Genomic DNA, 21,067 nt, shown 5'->3' with positions numbered 1-21,067 from the left:
GCCACGAAGACAATCCAAAGAGCCTTCCTATAAGGAGGTTACAAGAGCTATAACCCTAGCCCACACATCTCAATGCTCTTCTAGAGAGAAAAGCAGAGGAGACTGGGTATTTTTATTAGTTTGAACCATATTAGTTGCCAATTTTCAACCATTTGTGACCTGAAAATGTGACAATAACATATTTCAAACTATATAAAAAGCATACAATGCAGTAATAAAAAGACAAATAACCCAATATTCAGAATAGGCAAAGGATTTAAATAGACATTTCTCCAAAGTAGGTATACAAATGGCCAATAAACACATAAAGAGATGCTCAACATTATTACTCATTAAGGAAATAAAAATTGAAACCCAATGAGATACTACTTCATACCTGGTAGGATGGCTATAACCAAAAAGACAAACAGTAACAAAAGTTGGCAGGGAAGCAGAGAAATTGGAACCCTCATACACTGCTGATAGGAATGTAAATTGGTGCAGCCACTTTGGAAAACAGTTTGGTAGTTCCTCAAAAAGTTCAGCACAAACTTCCCATGTGACCCAGCAATTTCACTCCTAGGTATATGCCTAAGAGAAGTGAAAACATACGTCCACACAAAGACTTGTGCACAAATGTTCATAGCAGCATTATTCGTAATAGCCAAAAAGTGGAAATAACTCAAACATCCATCAAACTAACGGATAAACAAAATGTGGGTTATCCATACAACGGAATATTATTCATATATAAAAAGGACTGAAGTAGTGATACATGTTATACATGGATAAACCGTGAAAACATTATACTAAGTGAAAGAAGCTAGTCACAAAGAGCCACATAGTATATGATTCCAATTATATGAAATGTCTGGAGTAGGCAAACACATATGGACAGAGAGAGGACTGACTACTAATGGGGATGAGTTTTCTTTCTAGGGTGATGCAATGTTCTGGAATTAGATAGTGGCAATTGTTGCACAACATTGTGAATATACTAAAAACTACTGAATTTTAAACCTTTCAAAGACGAATTTTATGGTATTTGAATTATATCTTAAATTTCCTAAATTTTCAGAGTGGACTAACACTTAAACAAGATTGACTTTTAGGCACTGTTGGTGTTTTCTTGTGTTTTTCCTCTAATCAGGAGAAGGGAGATTAGGAGAGGCCACAATTACAAGCTAAATAAAGAAATGAGGTTCTTTTCTTCATATCTATAATGCGGTATGAAAAAAATTTTCTGACCTTGCAATATGCATAAAGATCCAGCTTTCTGGTTCTCTTGAAATTTTTATCTTGTAACCGTGGGCTGGCAATCCTGTATGAAAGCCACTCACTCACACTATCTAGTTCTGAATATATTTGAATTTGTGATTCCAGATAAATGAGTCAATTCTAAAAGTTAAACATCAACAATCAGTGTTTATATTTGTTTCAGTTAGGAATATGTTTAGCTGCAAATAATAAACACCTAAATAACAGTACCTTTAATAAACAGGGGTTTCTTTCTCTCATATATCAAGATGTCTATAACTGGGTAGTTGCAGAATTTGGATCAAGAACTCAATGATAATAAGATCCCAGTGTTGCAGAGGCTACTAGCTGTCTACCAAAGATCTGTTTTCTCTGTATTACTTGAACCCTGAGATTATTTGAAGAGACAATGTGACAAGCTAAAAATGAAATTTCCTGTCTCCCTTACAACTAGGAGTATTTGAGATAGTCCTGGTCAGTATGATGTAAGTAAAAGTCACTGAAGGGGACTTCCAGGAAGGCAATTTTAAGGGAATTTTAACACAGTTAGCATATGCCTTCTTCTCTCTTCGCTCTGCCTCTTCTTTATGCCCAAAATGAAAATATGATGGCTAGAGCTCTGACATCCATTTTGAGAACAGGAGGATTAGGATGACAAAGCACAAAGTCAAAAGGAGCATGGGTCACTGGTTATATCATGTAGCTACCATAACAGCCTTGGACTACCCATTCTGGACTTAATGAAGCCTTAATTTAAGCCACCCTTTCCTGAGTTTTTATCACTGGCAGCTGAATGTAACTTCTGATTGATACATTGCCAATGTATCTATAGCTCTCTTGGTCTTTTCACTAAAGTATTAAAACCGCTGCTGCCTTGTTCATGACAAGAATATGGGAAAGGGGGAAAGGGTCTGTCACAGGCACAGCTTTCTTGCTCACTTAAAGACAGAGTAAGCAGTGGGGCATTATTCAGGCACTAAACAGATATCTTAACTAGTTGTCATAATTAGGAGCACACAAATTCTTCATTGAATATGTACTACTACATTTCCTTTTAAGGAAGTTTTGCTAGCTGGGACAAATAAAGATGGCATCTCTGTAAGCCATCCACTGAACTTGGAATATGCCACCGATGCTCTAGTCCAGGTTCTTTGAAACCCACATTCCCAACTACGACATGCTGCAGAATGACTCAGTTTTCTTATCCACTTCCCTCTACTCAAACTAAAGCAAAATACTCATTTCAAGAGTACGTAGATGCAAATACACTAAAACCACGTGGCCATGAGTATTCAATAAGATACAGGCTCACCCAATTCACAATAACTAAGATGAGGAAACAACCTAAATGTCCATAGACGGAAGAATGGATAAAGAAAATTGGCATATACATACAATGTAATATTATTCAGCCTTTAAAAAAAGGGAAATCCTGCAATATCTGACAACATGAATATACCTGGATTATGCCAAGTGAAATAAGCCAGTCACAGAAGGACAAATACTATGATTCCACTTATATGAGGAACTCAGAGTAGTCAAACTCATAGAAGCAGAGGGTACAATAATGGCTGTCAGGGTCTGAGTGGAGGGGAAAACAGGTTTAAAGTTTCAATTATGCAAGATGAATAAGCTCTAGAGATCTGATGTACAGCTCTGTGCCTATAAGTTAACAATACTGTATTGGACACAAGAATTTGTTAAGAGGGTAGATCTCATGTTAACTGTTCTTAATACAATAAAAAAATTTTTAAAAAGTTACAGACTCATCCAGATAACTGGAAAAATGTTTGTAGGTATATATATATATGTAAACATATAATTTCCATCTAAATGAAAACACAAAATTTTGAAATTACTGTAGCAAACTCTACATACGCCAAGAACACATCCTTTTGCAGGCCCAGTTTAAGCCACGTTGTCCTAAACAGTTAATCACTTCTCCCTTACACCTTTCTCTGAAACTTGCACGTGCCTCTCTTGCTGTGCCTGTCATTTTGTAAGAGACTTTGTTTTCTCATCTCTTTCCTACTTGTCTAGGAGCCTTTTGAGGTCAGCAACTGCTCTTCTCTATTTCCTTACAGATAAATCTAATTACTTAACACTGGATAAATGTTCTATAAATACTGGCTGGTTTGAATGAAGCTCTAGATAAAACTCATCCCACTTTGAAGGAGGCCCATCAGTAAGACAAATCTTAAATTATCTGTACTTGCAATTTTTACAATACACAAAAAAAGAAAACCCATTAAAAAGTACTCAAGTCTTTAAGAACTTGACTTTGACGACCCGCAAAGAAGACCAAGGACATCTTGTTCCCCTTGACAGGTATTTATTATTTATCCTTCCTATCAGAACTCATAGATTTTGTTCATGCTTCCTGTTCAATCAGCACCAAGAGGCGTAATGGTTGTGAAAGGTCCCTAATGTCTTTGGCGCCCCTCTCCCAGCCTCTATTTTAGGGCAGAGCGGATGAGCTCATTTACAGAAAGACTTGCCAGGCTCTGCATATGGTTTGTAATATAAATAGATCACATCTTGGGCATATCAGCAAGATAGAGGAGGTTTGCCCTCCCCAAAGTCTGCTGAAGTAGAAATTCTCACCTAAAACAGTAGGCAAGCCACCTCTACTTTCTACTTCTCAAGGAATTTAAGGATGTGTAGTGTGAAAATTTCAATCTTTGGCAAACTTAGATGAGTCTTGGACTATCCAAAAATAAAATATGCCACAACTAAAGACTAAATGGTAATCCTGTTTAATTTCAGACTTTCACCTATCACTGGGCTTTGTCACTGCATGTTTATTAAGATCAATTTAGGTTCGTGCTCTGGATTATAACCTATTGCATTAGCCTGAACATATATTGATCACATTCTATTTTGTCATTTATAAGTAAAACCTGATAATTTGGCTTACTCATGATACAAGTCTCTTTAAAATAAAAATGAATCTACAAGGTAAAGTTGACCATAAAACACAATGATCCTGAGGAATACAATAATCATAAACAGAAGGTCTTTTCAGTCTATTTCAACATCTAATTATTTGCTTCTTTTCAATAATTTTATTTAAAATAGTTTAAGACTCACAAGAAGTTGTAAACTACTATAGAGTTCTCTGTCCCCTACGCCCAGCTTGCCCAAATGAGAACATCTTACATAACCACAGCACATGGCCAAAGTCAGGAAATTGACACTGATGCAATACTATTAACTCAACTAATAATCTTATTTGGGTTTCACTCTTTTGCTGCACTTTTTGGGGGGTAGAGGTGGAGTGTCTCGTTCTATGGAATTTCATTGCATGTTTAGACATGCGTAATCACCACCACAACCAGGACACACACTGCCATTACTTTTAAACATTTATGGAAGCCCAACTATGCACTACACACTTTTAGGCATTTTTTACATAATAACCTTATGAGGTAAATTTATTATGTCCATTTTGGAGTGAGAAGACTTACATAAAGATGACAAAGCAGATATTTCTCCTTCTTTTGGTCCTTTAATATCAAGCCTGCGGCTAAGAGGCACACTTGTCTAATGACATTAATTTCAATATGAGGGACTGATTTTTTAAAATCTTTATATTGGGACTTTACTAAGTCATAGCTGTTCCATTTTCAAACGTATAAAGTTCACACAATCTGTTCACTTTTTTTTTTTTTTTTTACTACTATTAGGCATGAAGTGAGTGAAGAGACCACAAAACAAAGAGGGTCCATCCCGCAGCTCAGGAAGGCAAAACTTCCAGGTCTTAAGTCCCTTTTGCTTTTCCTCAAAACCATAGCAACTCTATTTCTGCTCTTGTTTTTCTCCTGCACTCAGACAACAACATTTTTATCCTTCGGGAATTATTTCTAAAAATAAAATGAGAAAGAAGAAACATGTAAAGGTCTCTATCTTTGGTTTCTAAATGTTACTCTTAACCTCCTATTTAGTTTAATTCCCTACTAGAAAACACTCCATCCATTGCACTATCTTCAGGCTCCAGGCAGTTAGAAAATGAATGACCTTAATGCTTCATGTGCCTCTGTCCCTTCTACTACCACTGGGGGTCTCAAAAAGGAAATACGGTGGAGCCCGCCGGGGCTCAGCCCTGAGCTATGGACCATTACTTCTTGTTCCTCCACCTCTGCCTTTCACCAACTATTAAACCAAGTTCACACTAAACAGTTGCGACCTCACACATGAGATTTCCTCTTACTTCACTGGGCACTCCTTCTCAGTCTCTTCTCCCATTTCCTCCTCCTCTTTCTGATCACCAAAGTTGGAGTTCTTGGGGACCATCCTCAGTCTTTCTCATAAAACAGTGATTCTCTACCAAGGGTGATTTTTACCCTTGGGGACATTTGGCAATGTCTGGAGACAATTTTGGTTGTCACAGCGGGGGTGGCGGGGGAGGTGTTCTAATGGCATCTAGTGGGTAGGGCCAGGGATGCTACTAAACACCCTGCAATGTACATTGTAGGACAGGACAGCCCCCACAACAAAGAATTATCCCACCCGAAACATCAATAGTGCCAAGGCTATGAAATCTTGCCCTAAAAGACCTTATTCAATGCCATGATATACCCAGATTCAGTCTGCATGCTGATGAAAATTTCAGTCTCTAGTCCTGCCTTCTCCCTCAACTCCAGGTTCTTATATGCAGCTGTCTCCGCTTATGTCTACTAGATGCCTCAAATGTAACTTGTTCACAACCACGCTTTTGCTGTCATCCACAAACCTGCTTCTCCCCTAGTCTTCAATGATGGCACCATCCAAGTAACCATCTTAGATTCAAATTCCAATTTTATGGAAATCATTTGGTGGAGGCATACTGTGATTAAATCAAAGAACTGTGGAGCTGTTAGGGATCCGTCTCATTTGGGAGATGAGGAGCCAAGAACCAGACGTTTTTGAGATGTATCTAAATCTACACATTTAATGTGATGGAAGAGCCAGAATGAGAACTTTTGTTTCCTACAGCTTCAGGTCCAATAAGCTTTTCTGTAGTTGACTTGCCTCCCTTGGGTAAAATATGTAGCCCAGTTGCTGTCACTTCATTATTTTCATAAGTCATTGTTAGATAGGCAGCTCTGTATAGCACAGGGGTCAGCAAACTACAGTCTGTGGGCCAAACCTGGGCTACCACCTGTTTTTGTATGGCCCGTGAGCAGAATGACTTTACCATTTTTGAACAGTTCGGAAAAATTCCAAAGAACAATAATTCATGATGTGAAAATTATATTAAAAATAAATGTTTGTGTCTGCAAATAAAGATTTATTGGAACATAGCCACACTCATTCATTTATGTATTGTCTATGGCTGCCTATGTACTACAACAACAGAATCGAGTATTTGCAACACATACCGTCCGGCCAGCAAAACTGAAAATATTTACTATCTGGCCCTTTACAGAAAAAGTTTGCTCACTCCAGTATACTGACAAGAGCTCAAATTTTAGAGTTAAAAAAACATGGATTTCAGCTTTGTCTCAGCTGGCAGTGTGATCTTTGAGTAAGATCCAATGTCTGTAAGCTTCTAATTAAATGGGGATAATAATACTTTACTTGAAGGATTGTTAGGAGTATTTGAAGTTTATCTGTAAAGGTTTGGAATATAGTAGGAACTCAACAAATATTAGCAATAATAATATTTATGAATATTATTTTTAGCACAAGCTTTATCCCTCAAAATTTCCCCTTTGGTATGCTTTGAGAGTTCCTGTGTCAAATGCCTTTTTCTGAAATCCAGACAAATACACAACTTAGAATCCTGTCCCAGTCCCTTTCACCTATAGGTTGGGTGATGACAGAACAAGTTCCCGTCACGTCATGTTTTGACAGCAAACTGGAGGGAGGTTAACATCTTTATAATTCACATGTCATCGAACCTAATCATGAATTCCCTGAGTAATTAGTTTCCTGGAAAATTGTTTCCTGAGTGATAAAGGTGACACTATCTGAAACAGGAAATCATCATGACCTGCCCAATCCTCTTTCCATTTTCTTATCCCAAGAATGTCAGAAAATAAGTTAACAGAAAATGGGGGAACTAACATTATGTTAGTAAAATAGCATGTAGAAATAGTCCCCAAGTTCCCAGAACCCCACTCTTTCAGATTTCCTGGAGGGCACTTAGAGTGGCCATAGAGACAGAGATTGGCCTTGATTTTTGAACGGCATCCCTACAGGCTTCTAGGGATAAGAGATGAGGACATGCCTGACACTCACCTTGCCTCCATCCGGGCCTTGACCTCAGCCCTGGCCACCTCCAGTCCTTCAGGAGATTCTGCCATCCCTGGTGGCTTTGTGGCCTCAGGTTTGCCTCCTGGCTTACATCTCATTCCTGGAGTGGAGAAATGGTCAACTCTAGCTCTTTTTCTTTGTGTGACCCCATCCTTTCCCCCTCTTGCATCCCGCCATTTTCTCCTGCTCTCTAAGGCAGTTTTGGCTGAGCAGAGAGTCACTTCCAGCCTCCTTAGACTTCCCCTTCTCACTGAACTCCCCTTTCTATGGTACATTCTGGGATGATCCACATTTCTCACGAGTGACAAGACGTCATCTTGCTAATTAACATATGGCCTAATTATGGCTGTGTTACACTTTAGAAGACAGAATTAAAGTCTGAAGTGACCTAAGTAATTAGGAGGGGCAGACAGAGACAAATGAAAGCAGCAGCAATAAAGTGGGGGTGGGTAATGACTTGGCCATGTCCTGTGAGGTTGAAAACAACTAGCTGCAACTCAGGTGCATGGACACCTTGGGCTCGGCTCTAAGCAGGCTGCTGTTATAAAAAGGGAGCATCCTATGTAGGGCAAGATGGGATTTTCTTTTCTCCTCCCCTTCTTTACCCTCTCCTCCACCATCCCTGGTGCAGAGGTGGCACTTGATAAGATAGAGTAAATGAATCAGAAAAATTCATGCCCACAAAGTTGAATTTTCACATGGTGCTTCAGAAGAGACAGGCTGGTGGAGGTGGGGGCAGTGTGATAGCTTAATTGATGTGCTGAGGTTGTCACTGCTAGTAAGTTGTCCCTACTCCGCTAGTAAGTTTGGCCTAGGATTAGGACAAACAAGGACATGTTGGGTGCACTGGTTGAGTTCCCCCAGAAGTCAACCTTGAGTCAAGAATGTGAGTACGAGGGCCGGCCCCATGGCCAAGTGGTTAAGTTCGCACATTCTGCTTCAGCAACCCGGGCTCACCAGTTCAGATCCTGGGTGCAGACCTACACACTGCTCATCAAGTCGTGCTGTGGTGGCATCCCACATAGAAGACCTAGAATGACTTACAACTAGGATATACAACTATGTACTGGGGCTTTGGGAAGGAAACAAAAAAAGAGGAAGATTGGTAACAGGTGTTGGCTCAGGGCCAATCTTCCTCACCCCAAAAAAGGGTGGGGGGGAGAATAATATTTCAGAGGAGATCTAGGAAACCCTGGTGAAGAATGAGAAAATGAGACAGGGAAGGGAAAGAAGGCAATAGAAGGTATGTTAGCAAGCAAGTTAGCACTGTGGGCCTCAGAGCTCAATCCAGCTGGGGAATGGGGGAGACAGAGTAGAACAGGGGTCAGCCAACTTTTCCTGTAAAGGGTCAGATGGTGAATACTTTAGGCTTTGGGGGACACGATGTCTGTTACAATGACTCAATTCGCCATCACAGAGAAAAAGCAGCCATAGATAGAACGTAAATTAATAGGTACAGCTGTGTTCCAATGAAACATTATTTACAAAACCAGACAGCCAGCATAAGGGCTATAGTTTGTCAGTCTGCTGCTATAGAATAGGGTTTCTCAAACTCTTGTGGTGAAAAATCAATTTTAAAAAAATGTCCAACCCATTGCAAAACAAGACTTTTGTAAATACAACAAAAATGAATCATTAGAAAAATGAAATTTAAAAAAGACATACAAAAGCAAGTCTTTTTAAAAATTATTAGAATCAAAAGACACACAATGTCTGTGTTCAATTGCTATAAAAGTTTCTAAATGCTTACTCTGCAGCTCTTCACCTAATTGATCACAGACAGGTCGGGCCCTTAATCTCAGCCACAGACAGGTCGGACCACAGTTCACTGCCCTCTTGTCCCCCTCACCAGGTGAGGAGGCTGGGACAGTTATCCACTGATACCTATCCATCGTTATCAAGGGCTGCTCCGCAGGACATTGACTCTGGTCCTTCTGGCCTGGCACATGGGCCAAGTACATTTCTGCAGTCCAAGAAGGTGAAGAAGCACAGGAGTCCCTGGTAGGAAGATATAGGCCTGGAAGCAAAGAGTAAGAACTGAGAGGCCATGGGCAGAGCACTGCCAGTGTCTCTCCAGTGTGATAGAGGAGAAAAACCATAGACTTTGGAGGCAAAAAAGTTGGGATAAAAGTCGAGGCTCTCCTACTTAACTTCTCTGTCTCTTCACTTACTTTTCTAAAAAATGAGTATAACATGGTAAGGGTTTGGCTGAGTTTGAGTTTTTTTTGAAGGCTTTATGTTTTTAGAGCAGTTTAAGGTTGACAGCAAAACTAAGGGGAAAGTACAGAGATTTCCCATATACCCTCTGCCCCGACACATGCATAGCCTCCCCCATTATCAATATCCCCTACCAGAGTGAGACATTTGTCACAACTGATGAACCTACACTGACACATCATTATCATCCACAGTACATAGTTTACCTTATGGTTCACTCTTGATGTTGTATGTTCTATGGGTTTTGACAAATGTATAATAACACATACCCACCATTAAAGTATCATATAGAGCATTTTCACTGTCCTAAAAATCCCCTGTGCTCTGCCTATTCCTCTCTCCCTCCTCCCTAATCCCTGGAAACTGATGACCTTTTTCCTGTCTCCATAGCTTTGCCTTTTCCAGAATGTCATACCATTGGAATCCTACAGTATGTAGCCTTTTCAGATTGGCTTCTATCACTTAGTAATACGTATTTAAGCTTCCTCCATGGCTTCTTTGGCTTGATAGTTCATTTTTTAGTGCTGAATAACATTACATTGTCTGGATGCACCACTGTTTATTTATCCATTCACCTACCAAAGGACACCTTAATTGCATCCAAGTTTTAGTAATTATGAATAAAGCTGCTGTAAACATCATGTGAAGTTTTTGTGTGGATATAAGTTTACAACTCCTTTGGATAAATGCCAAGGGATGCAGTTATTGGATAATATGGTAAGAGAATGTTTCATTTTTTAAGAAACTGCCAAACTGCCTTCCAAAGGGGCTGTATCATTTTGCATTCCCACCAGCAATGAATGAGAATTCCTGTTGCTCCACATCCTTGCCAGCATTTGGTGTTATCAGTGTTCCAGATTTTGGCCATTCTAAGAGGTATGTAGTGTTATCTCACTGTTGTTTTAATTTGTATTTTTCTGATGATATATGATGTGGAGCATCTTTTCATATGCTTATTTGCCATTGCATATCTTCTTTGATAAGGTGTCTGTTAAAGTCTTTGGCCTATTTTTTAATTGGGTTTTTTATTTTCTTACCATTGAGTTTTAAGAGTTCTTTGTAAATTTTGGGTAACAGTTCTTCATCAGATATGTCTTTTGCAAATAATTTCTCCCAGTGTATGGCTTGTCTTCTCATTCTGGGATGAGTTTTAAGTGGCTTGATGAGAAGCCCTAGCATATGTGGAACATTTGGGCATATTAACAAGAGCTCAGTAATAACTCTTTCCCCATAAAATCCCCAAATTATATAAAAGTTAAAGCTAGAAGAGATCCAATATATCCTCTCCATGAATCTGTATTTTTCTCCCTTACACTCTATTTTGCATCCTTCAGCTGCACTCACCCACTAGGTCAAATGTGGTGAAGGTGACAAGGATGAGTCATAAAGGAGATGGGGCTGCAGTGGTAGCCTTGGAAAATGGATGGGATTTTAATAAGACAGGGAGAAGGGAGAGAAAACTTAAATAGTAAATATTTATTAAGCATCTATTATATCCTAGGCTCCATGGGGTATACATGTAAGAATAATAAACTGTCCTTACTTTTAAAGAATTTATGTTTAATGAGGGTGGATAATAAGGTCATGAGATGAACAGTGATACTCACTGGTTGTCTGCTAAGTACCAAGGATCTTGCTAGAATCTTTGTAATGATTAGCTATAATCCAGTTGACAACTCTGCAAAGAAAACATGCTGACCTTATTTTAAAGAGGAAACCAGTGCTCAAGGAGGATGAGTGACTCATTCAAGGCCATAGAGCTAGTAAGAAACAGAGGTGGGATTCAAATCCAGGGCTGTCTGATTGCAATGTTCACACTCCTCATATACTGAGCTGCTGAGGAAGAGCTTGTGAGACAAATCACAGATCATCTCACGGTGAGACGTACAATCAGGACTGGGACTAGAATACACACAGACTCATAAAATGGAAAACAATCAACAGGGAAGACACGAAAGAAATGGCCTAACCATAAGTGCAGTTTGCGAAAACAGAAATAGGAAAAGTGGAGTCACATCATTGAGGGCTTTGACCACAAGCCTAAGGTCTTTGAAAGTGTTTGCCCAGGCAATGGACATCAGACACTCTCAGTGGGACTTTTCTAGGAGCTAGAAACAATAAATTAAGATTCATCTAAAAAAATCAATTAAAAAATTAAACTAAAATGTGATAAGAGAGAAGAGCTGTCCTCACAAGAAGGTACATGTCTTACAAAGCAACAAGAATTCCAACAGGGCAATCCTGGCTCAAGAACAGACAGAAGCCAACTAATAGATGAGAATCAGTAGCCCAGAAAAAGCTCAAATTTAATTTCTGGTAGAATATCCTAGGAAATAATGAAGCTTATGAAAAAAGAAAAATGCAGAAAGCTATTCATACATCTAATGTTCCATTAAAGAGTATGGTTAAGGAAATGACAGTCCTTCAGCTCCATGGAATAATGTGTGGCCATTCAAATAATTATAAAAACCATAGCAACATTAAAAAAATATTTAGGCATGATATAACTATGAAAAATATGGTGCATTACTTTTCTATTGCTGTTTAACAGGTTACCACAAGCTTAGCTGCTTAAAATAACGCACATGTATGATCTTACAATTCTGGAAGTTAGAAGTTCGACACAGGTTTTAAGGTGTCAGCAGAGCTGCATTCCTTTCTGGAGGTTCTAGGAGAGAATCTGTCTTGTGGCCTTTTGCAACGTCTAGAGGGCACCCACATTCTTTGGCTCTCGGCCCCTTCCTCCATCCTCAAAGACAGCAAAGGCCAGCCAGTTGAGTCCTTTTCACATGGCATCACTGACTTCCTTGCATAGTCACATTTCCCCCTGAGTCTTCTGCCTTCCTCTTCCATGTTTAAGGACCCTGTGATTACATTGGGCCCATCCAGATAATCCAGGTTAATCTCTCTATTTAAGGTCAGAGATAAGCAATCTTCATTCCATCTGCAACTTTAATTTCCAATTTTTCATGTAACCAAATTACCAGGTTCAGGGGATGAGGACATGGACATCTTTGAGGGGTCATTATTCTTCCTATCACATACGGTTTTCAACAGATGGAGAAAATATATTAAAATGTAAAATGTTAGAGGGGTGAATAATGGGTGAATATTTTCTATTCTATTTTCCAAACCTTTTATGTTGGCATATTATTTCTACAATCTTTTGTAGGCAAAAGAGTGGTGGCTGATAGGGGCAAAATATGAGGAAGATTTGCTAAATTTCAGCCTAATAAATACTGGGCTAGCACATTGAGGTCTATTGCATTGCTACTGTTTTTGCTTTTCCTTCTGAACATTTTCAGATTTCCTTGTATTAGTTATCTGTTGCTGCCTAACAAATTACCCTAAAACTTAGCAACTTGAAACACCACACATTCATTGGTGAGGGATCTGGGCACAGCTTAACTGAGTCCTCGGTTTCAGAGTCTTTCACAGGGCTGCAATCAAGATATAAGACTCATTGGAAGGCTTGACGGGGAAGAATCCACTTCCAAACTCACTCAGGTGGTTATTGGCAAGATTCACTTCCTCAAGAGTTGTTGGACTGAGAGCCTCAGGTCCTTGCTTGGAGTTGACCAGAGGCCATCCTCAGTTCCTTGCCATGTTGGCCTCTCCAGTTTGCTTCATCACAGCCAATGCATGAGATGAGTCAGAGAGAGAGAGAGTCTAAATATTTTGTAAGTAACAGTCTTTTCTAACCTAACCTCAAAAGCATCATCCAATCACTCTTGATATATTCTGTTGGTTAGAAGCATATCACTAGGCCAAGCCTACACTCAAGGAGAGGAGATTACACAAAAGCATGAATACCAGGATGTGGAGATCTTTGGGGCCATCTTAGACACCACAAGCATATTTTACTGAGATCACTGATTTCAAGCCAGCTTGCACTAGAAATTTTGTGAAGTGACCACAGAACTGCTTCCATTCCTGCTTCTAGAAATGGAAGCACAACAACGATTCCTTTGTCATACCATTTAAGGAAAAAAATAAAAGATGATGTGTACTTTATTCGTTGCCATGGTGCAGTATCAAGACAATAAGGTAGTTAAGGGGACAGCCAGGGAAAAATCATAGTCAATGTCTAATTTCAGAAAAATCGAGTAAGTTGGCCTTTTGTCTGTGTTCATGCACAATCCATGAAATGTGGTGTCAGAAGAGCTAGTCCTCTTAGTTGTTCCATAGTTCTCCCTGATTTCCCACTTTTGCTAAAAACTCAACTCCTCTGAAAGTGTGCCAAGATTAACCCTCTCTAGTTCCAACCTGTTTATTGAATAACTTCAAATAGCTCATGAATAATGCTACATATATGTTAAGAGTCAGCTATGTAGCTTGAGAATTCCTTCTCACCATGAGTATAAAATATTTTAATATTATGGATTGTGTCAATCCAAATCACAGGCATTGAGAATAAAAACAGACCTGGAAAGGATCTTAGCAATTCTCTCTTTATTAGTTCTCAATCTTGACTGCACATTTGAAATCACCAGGGGGAACTTTTTAAAATTCTGATATCCAGAGCACACCCCAAAACAGTTGCATTAGAATCTCCGGGGGTAGAACTCAAGAAATCGGTGTTTTTAAAGCTCTCCTGTTTTGTAGTGAAGGTTTAGAACCACTACTCTATTCCAGAAAATGGATGTTCAGAGAGGTAAAGTGACTTTCCTCAGATGGCATAGTTAACTAGTAGCAGAACCACCAGCACTGTGCTTTCTTTAGAACTAGTACTGAAGGACTGAAATCTACACTGGGTATGACCCAAACCAGTGGTCCCCAACCTCGGCTGCCTAATAGAGGCATATGGAAGCCTTTTAAAACATATAAATTCCTGGCCCCCACTCCAACAGAGGTGCTGATTTAAATTTTTATGAAGCTCTCCAGGTGATTCTAATGTATACCCAGGGTTGAATACTACTGATCTAAAATTGTAGCATACAGCATATGACGTATCTACTCATCTTTCTTAACCACAGACCACAAAGTAGGAGGATGTGTCTCCTTCAGGTCCAAGTGGCCTTATCAGAGTGAAGTCATGTCCGTCAACTCTTAACGTGCAGAAGGAGAATATGGAATAGACATAATACATTAAAACTACCCAAAAATTATAGGAATTCCCCTCTGAAGAATGAGAAAGATTTCCAACAACATGCTACATTGTTTAAAGCTTTAATACCAGAAGAAAATATAGCATTGATCATGTAAGAATCAGTCTAAGAAATAACATAAGGGAGTTTGTGATACAAATACTATCTTAAATGTGAGATGTTCAAAGGTGATGGGAAAGAACAGATATGTTCTTAGGAGCCTTGAGTAAGTCCCTGTGAGGAGGAGTAATTTAGGAGTGAGTATGTGGAGATGCCTGGATTGGGGTCCAACCAAGGAAAGTATATTAGGTACCTATTGCTACATAACAAATTACCTTAAACATCAGTGGTTTAAAACAACAAACATTTATTATCTTACAGTTTCTGTGGGTAAGAACTTGGGAGCAACTTAGGAGACCAGTTCTGGTTCAGGGTCTCTTATGAGATTGCAGTCATGGGACTGGTTGGGCTACAGTCATCTGAAGGCTTGACTGAGATTGAAGCATTTGTTTCCAAAATAGCTCATATGGTGAACAAGTTGATGGTGGCTACTGGCAGGAGGCCTCAGTTCCTTGCCACATTGACCTCTTCATAGGGCTACTTGAGTGCCCTTACAGCAGGATGGCTTGCTTTCTCCAGAGTGAATGATCCAAGAGTGAGCAAGGAGGAAGTCACAATGCCTGCTATGATGCAGTCTCAGAAGTCATGTATTATCACTTCCACCTTATTTATTAGAAGCAAGACATTTAGTCAAGGCCACATTCAAGGGGAGAGAAATTAGGCTCTACTTTTTGAAGAATGTGTCAAAGAATTTGTGGACATATTTTAAATCATCACATAAAGCAAGAGAGAAGAGGCAAAGACCAGAGCGGGCTTGCTGGTAGACCTAAGACAAACTCCATTTCCTGTAAGAAGCTGACAAGTAACACAGACCTTCCACCCTTTGACAACTGCCAAGAGGTCCAGAAACAGGCCTTTGGAACCGGCTAGAAGAGCCTCTGGCAGGAAACAAGGGATTATCTGAGATTTTACGAACAATTTTGCTTCACCAATATCTATCCACCTGCATCCTGAAGGCTGGAATTATTTTAATATTGAGGCGAAAGTCACAACTGGAGATAAGAGACAACAAATGAAAATGACAATGGAAATAAACACTGATACATCCCAAAATGGAAAAGTTCACCAGCCAATAGGTGGGGGGACTCAGATCACAGACTTAACCTTCTCATGCAAGGAAATGATGACAGATTCTAAAGAATTAGGAAAAAGGGCACAGAAAGGTTAAGCTGAGAAGTAGGAGGACTGGAACTTAATGACCCCACAACTCTGCACAGGTGGGGTTTCCAGTTGTTCAATGATTAATCAGCTACTTCTGTATTTTTGCTTCGTACTCAATACAATAAGAAATTTTAAGCCAGACAGGTAATATCTCATTCTCTGGAGCCCTGAGGGTGAATCTCAGTTCCACTCTTTGCGGTGTACTTTAGCAAGCCACGTAAACTTGAGGATGCATCTCTCCATCCTCATTTGGACAATGAGGAGAATAATAGTGCTTACTTTATAAATTACTGGGTGGGCTAAACAAGTTATTATTTTCTCATCATTAAAAAAAAAAAACACTTGTTAATAGTATGGCAAGACACTCCAAGACTCAACCTCAACATTTCTGACTATTTGCTGATTAGAAGCAGTAAGCAAACTTCTAGAAATCTGCTTCCTTAATTACTGCAGGTATTTGTCCTTCCAAATGACTCTGTTGGAAGGAGGGGCCATTTTAGCGAGCCTTCTGGTTCACATACATATGTTAAGAGCTGAGTCATAATCCTTGGATAGCTCCTGACTACTCGAAAGCAGTAAGGTTAATTATTAAATGTCAATAAATATTTTTGGCTTTTTCTCATTTCAGTTTTTACACACAAAAAAAATAGTATTTAAAATTACCTTTGAGATTAAAAAGTAATCAATTTAGTAAAGTTTCCGACTCAAAAACTAGTTCTTCTCAGCTTTTACATTCAATTTACTAATCATATTATTGTATTTATAAATCTACCAAATTTTAATAATCACTCTTGGGGAATCTTTAATTAATGTTTGTTCCCACTACCAATATAGTTGATTAGACTTCCTTTAGTAATATTAAACAGCATTTAAAATTCTAATATATTCTATTCCTTTTTTACATGCTTCAATTGTGTAACAAACCTTCCCAAGTACTAAAGTAATATTTATAAATCTAACAGATTAAATTTGTGAATATGTTGATAAACTTAAGTTTTCCTGACTTTTCTAATATTGCTTATAAACTTCATAAGATTTCAAGTTAAAATCACAAGTTAAAATCAATAACTCAAATATGCATTTTTGAATTGGTATCACAAAGCTGACTGGTTATTTTAATAGGCAAATCCTCTTAAACATTAAAAACAGCTAAAATACCAAATATGTATAGGTTATTCTTAAACACAATAATGCTATAGTTTTGAGTCTCTTAAATTTTTTTCTAAATTTTAACTTTTCCTAGGATTAAAAGATGTTTATCCACTAAGGACACGCAACTGTTTCCTTAAGCATTGAGCATCCTAATGTTTTCATTCAAGCAGCGTGGCATCCCCTGAGAATGCTGCGTCACCTCCCTAGCTGATGTTTGGGCTTGTTATCTAGTTCCCTGAAAAGAGGCCCATCCCTCAGCCTCTATGAGATTCTCACACACAACCCTCAAGGGCCACACTGAACTGTCTTTATAGCTGACAAGTTAATGCTCTCTACACGGGTGGTCTCACAGCTCGACTCCATGTAATCTGATTCTTGAGTCTGCTACTGAAAGCCCTTCCCCAAATCTAAATGATCAGGTTTTCAATATATTCAGCTCATGAAGATACTGAATACCTTCTCCTCTACTTCTAAAGATTTGAGTGAACCCTGTAGTCTTTTCATATCCTTACTATCTAGTAAAATCACAGTACCATAGTTATTAAAATAACAGGCAACTGGAGAATGGAGTCGGGGCACAAACAGAAGCAGGACGAAGAGTTAGGAAAGTATTTGGTGGTCTAGGCGAGACATGATAGTGGCCAGGACCAGGGTGATATTAGTGGAGATGGACAAACCTAGACAGATCAGGATATATTCCAAAAGTAACACTGGCAGGACTTAGTGATGGATTGTAACTCTTGGAAGGGAAGAAAGGAATCAGGGATAATGCCTGGATATTTGCCTGAGCAACCAGGTGGTTTGTTACTGTTTACCAAGCTAAGGAAAACTTGAGTGGGAGGATATTTGAAGAAAAACTTCCGTAATTTTCTCTTAGATATGTGAAGGTTGAGATGCTGTGATACTGTGATTTATAATAAGAAATATGTATATTTGGTCTTCATACCTGTTTCTGGCACAGAGCTCCTAAAACCCTTGAAATTTCCTAAGAGATGAGAGTAATAAAGATGTCTTTTGTTATGTTAATAAGGTAACTTTTGGACTACAGCTAAGGATGGGGGCTGGTTGCCAGGAGAATCAACCATGTGATTAGAGGGTTGGAACTTTCAGTTCCACCTCTGACTTCCAGGGAGGGGAGAGGGGCTGGAGATTGAATCAATCGCCAATGGCCAATGACTTAATCAATCATATCTAAGCCACGAAGCCTCCATAAAAACCCAAAGGGACAAGGTTTGGAGAGCTTCCAAGTTGGTGAACACTTGGAAATTCGGGGAGAATGGCATGCAGGAAGAGCGCATGGAAGTTCCGAGCCCCTTCCCACATACCTTGCCCTGTGCATCTCTTTCATCTGGCTGTTCCTGACTCACATCCTTTTATAATAAACCAGTGCTCTAGTAAGTAAAATGTTTATCTGAGTTCTGTTAGCCACTCAAACAAATTAATTGAGTCCGAGGAGGGGGTGGTTGAAACCTCTGGTCGATAGCGTGTCAGTCAAGTGGGTTGGTCAGAAGCCCAGGTGACAACTTGGACTGTGACTGGCATCTGAAGTGGGAGGAGGGGGCAGTCTTGTAGGACTGAGCCCTTAACCTGTGGAGTCTGATGCTATCTCCAGGTACGTAGTGTCAGAATTGAGTTGAATCACAGGACATCCAGCTGGTGTCAGAGAATTGCTTGGTGGTGTGGGGAAAATCCCTCCACACACACACTGGAATTGGGTACCAGAATCATTAGATGCTCTTTAGACAATCACAGGGCAGTATCACATTACAAATTTGAGCCTGCGAGGCTGGAGAAAAGTCTGGGCTAGAGTTGTAAATTTGCAAGTCATCAACATCATCATCAGTAGCAGAAACTATGAGATTGGATAAAGTCCCCTAGGGACTAAGAGTAGAGAAAGGAGCCCAGGAGGGAGCCCTGGTGATCTCCAGCTAGCCCATGGGGTGGCATTATCTCTGGAGAAAAAAATTTTCTAAGATGAAGCATTGGTTTCACAGACAAGATGGAGTTTGATGATCCCTGGGGCTAGGGGAGAGAGGTGAGGGAGAATGAGCTCAAGCACCAAGACGGAATTCAGGAGTCTTGTTTTTCATCAGACAGGTCAACACTTCAGCTTTACTTCCAGAAGAAAAGATAAGGCTTGGGTTATCCACGGGTAGGTATATTTGCTGCCTGGATCTAAGAGAAAGAACCCTACCCCCCCTTTATCATTTCTATAGAAATTAAGCCACAACTTTATGCCTATGGCAGACATTGTTTACCTTCAAGTAAGTAGAAATAGATATTTTTATTATACAAAGCTTTGAATGTATGCAGTCCTCTATCACAAGATTTGTGATAAATTGTATTGCTTTTTGAAAAACTGGACTTTATTATAAAATATTTTGGTTCCAAATAACCTCATATTCAAGAATCTGCTAAATATTATTATGATGGTTAAATTTTATGTCAATGTGTCTAGGTAACGGTTGGTTGGTTGGTCAAACACTAGTTTAGTGAAGGTATTCTGTAGATGTGATTAACATCTACCATCAGTTGTCTTCAAGTAAAGGAGAGCACGCTCCATAATGCAGGTGGGCCTTATTTAATCAGTTGAAAGCCTTAAGAGCAAAAACTTAGGTTTCCCAGAGAAGAAGAAATCCTGCCTTAAGACTATAACAGAGAAGTCTTGCCTGAGTTTCTAGCCTGCTGCTGACCGACCCTACACATTTAGAACTTAAGACTACAACATCAACTTCTGTCTGAGCTTCCAGCCTTCCAGGCTGCCCTACAGGTTTCAAACTTGCCAAGCCCAAGAATCATGTGGGCCAACTCCTAAAAATAAATCTCTTTAATGTATGTACATATATATACACACACACACAGACATACATACACATAAACATGTACATACACATATATCCTACTAGTTCTATTTTTCTAGAGAACCTTGACTGACATTTATTCAAATATTTCATATAGGTAAAAAATAAGAAGAAAATTGCATTTAATGATCAAGAAGCATCCTTGGTGTTCCTCTAATTATGTCTACTAACCCTGGTACATCAGAGGTGCTTCATAAATCTTTGATAAATGGAAGGAGGAAGGGAGGGAGGAATCTGCAAACTGAAGTTTTCCGGAGTTTCTGCTTGGAAATAGAGACGGAGGTCACCTATAACAGCTGGCCTTGCTGCTGATAAAGACCATCCTCAGCACCTCTTGGAGGGTTCACCACGCGCCTCTCATAGAAGAAAAGGGCTGATGAGTTCTGCATGAAAGCTGAGGAAAGAGGTTTTCCAAAACCGTAACTATTTCTAGAGACAATATGCCATTGATAAGAAATTATTTCAAATTGCGAAATGCATCTGTGTAAAAGAAATGCATGTAGAAACCTGCACATTCTTTTGTCAGCAAAACCGAATTCAACTAGATAATCTTTCCCATATTATTACAAATCGAGTTTTACATTAATTAGCAAGCTCTCCCAGCAGAATGAAAGACAGCTGATTTTCTAAATCACTTGCTTACTAATACATGATTGCAATTTAATAGGCCACTATGAATAACTTATTTTTAGGACATATGTTTTGCATGCAATTATTTTCACAAAGAGCTGTTTTGTCATATAAATTGTTTTTCATGTCCCACACAGATTTGTATATAAATAAGAAATACCTTCATAGGACCATAGGCCTAAATGTAAAAGCAAAAAATGTACAATTTTTTGAGAAAAATATCTTCCTGACTTTGTAGTAAGCAGATTTCTTTGAACAGGACCCAAAAAGCATTAACCATAAAATAAAAAGTGATAAATTGCACATCATCAAAATCAGAAACTTCTGCTCACCAAAAGACACCATTAAGAAAATGAAAAAGCAAGC

General features: G+C 39.1%; 1 protein-coding gene across 4 annotated transcripts in view; it reads right to left on the bottom strand.

Annotated features, from left to right (window-relative positions):
- The window catches only part of FRMPD4 (FERM and PDZ domain containing 4), a 797,725-nt gene that overhangs the window by 759,669 nt on the left and 16,989 nt on the right, over positions 1-21,067 (bottom strand). For 2 of the 4 annotated variants that reach the window (XM_070604451.1, XM_070604445.1), the window contains exon 1: positions 7,459-7,586. The exons of the other annotated variants lie outside the window; for them this stretch is intronic. The gene's annotated coding sequence lies outside the window, so the exon portion shown is untranslated. Of the gene's footprint in view, positions 1-7,458; positions 7,587-21,067 lie in introns of those variants that run through there. 4 annotated transcript variants of the gene reach the window in all.

This window comes from Equus przewalskii, chromosome X (assembly GCF_037783145.1).
Source record: "Equus przewalskii isolate Varuska chromosome X, EquPr2, whole genome shotgun sequence".
NCBI classification, from domain to species: domain Eukaryota; kingdom Metazoa; phylum Chordata; class Mammalia; order Perissodactyla; family Equidae; genus Equus; species Equus przewalskii.
The sequence above is the reverse complement of the archived record's forward strand: the minus strand, read 5'-3'. Positions and strand labels throughout refer to the sequence as shown.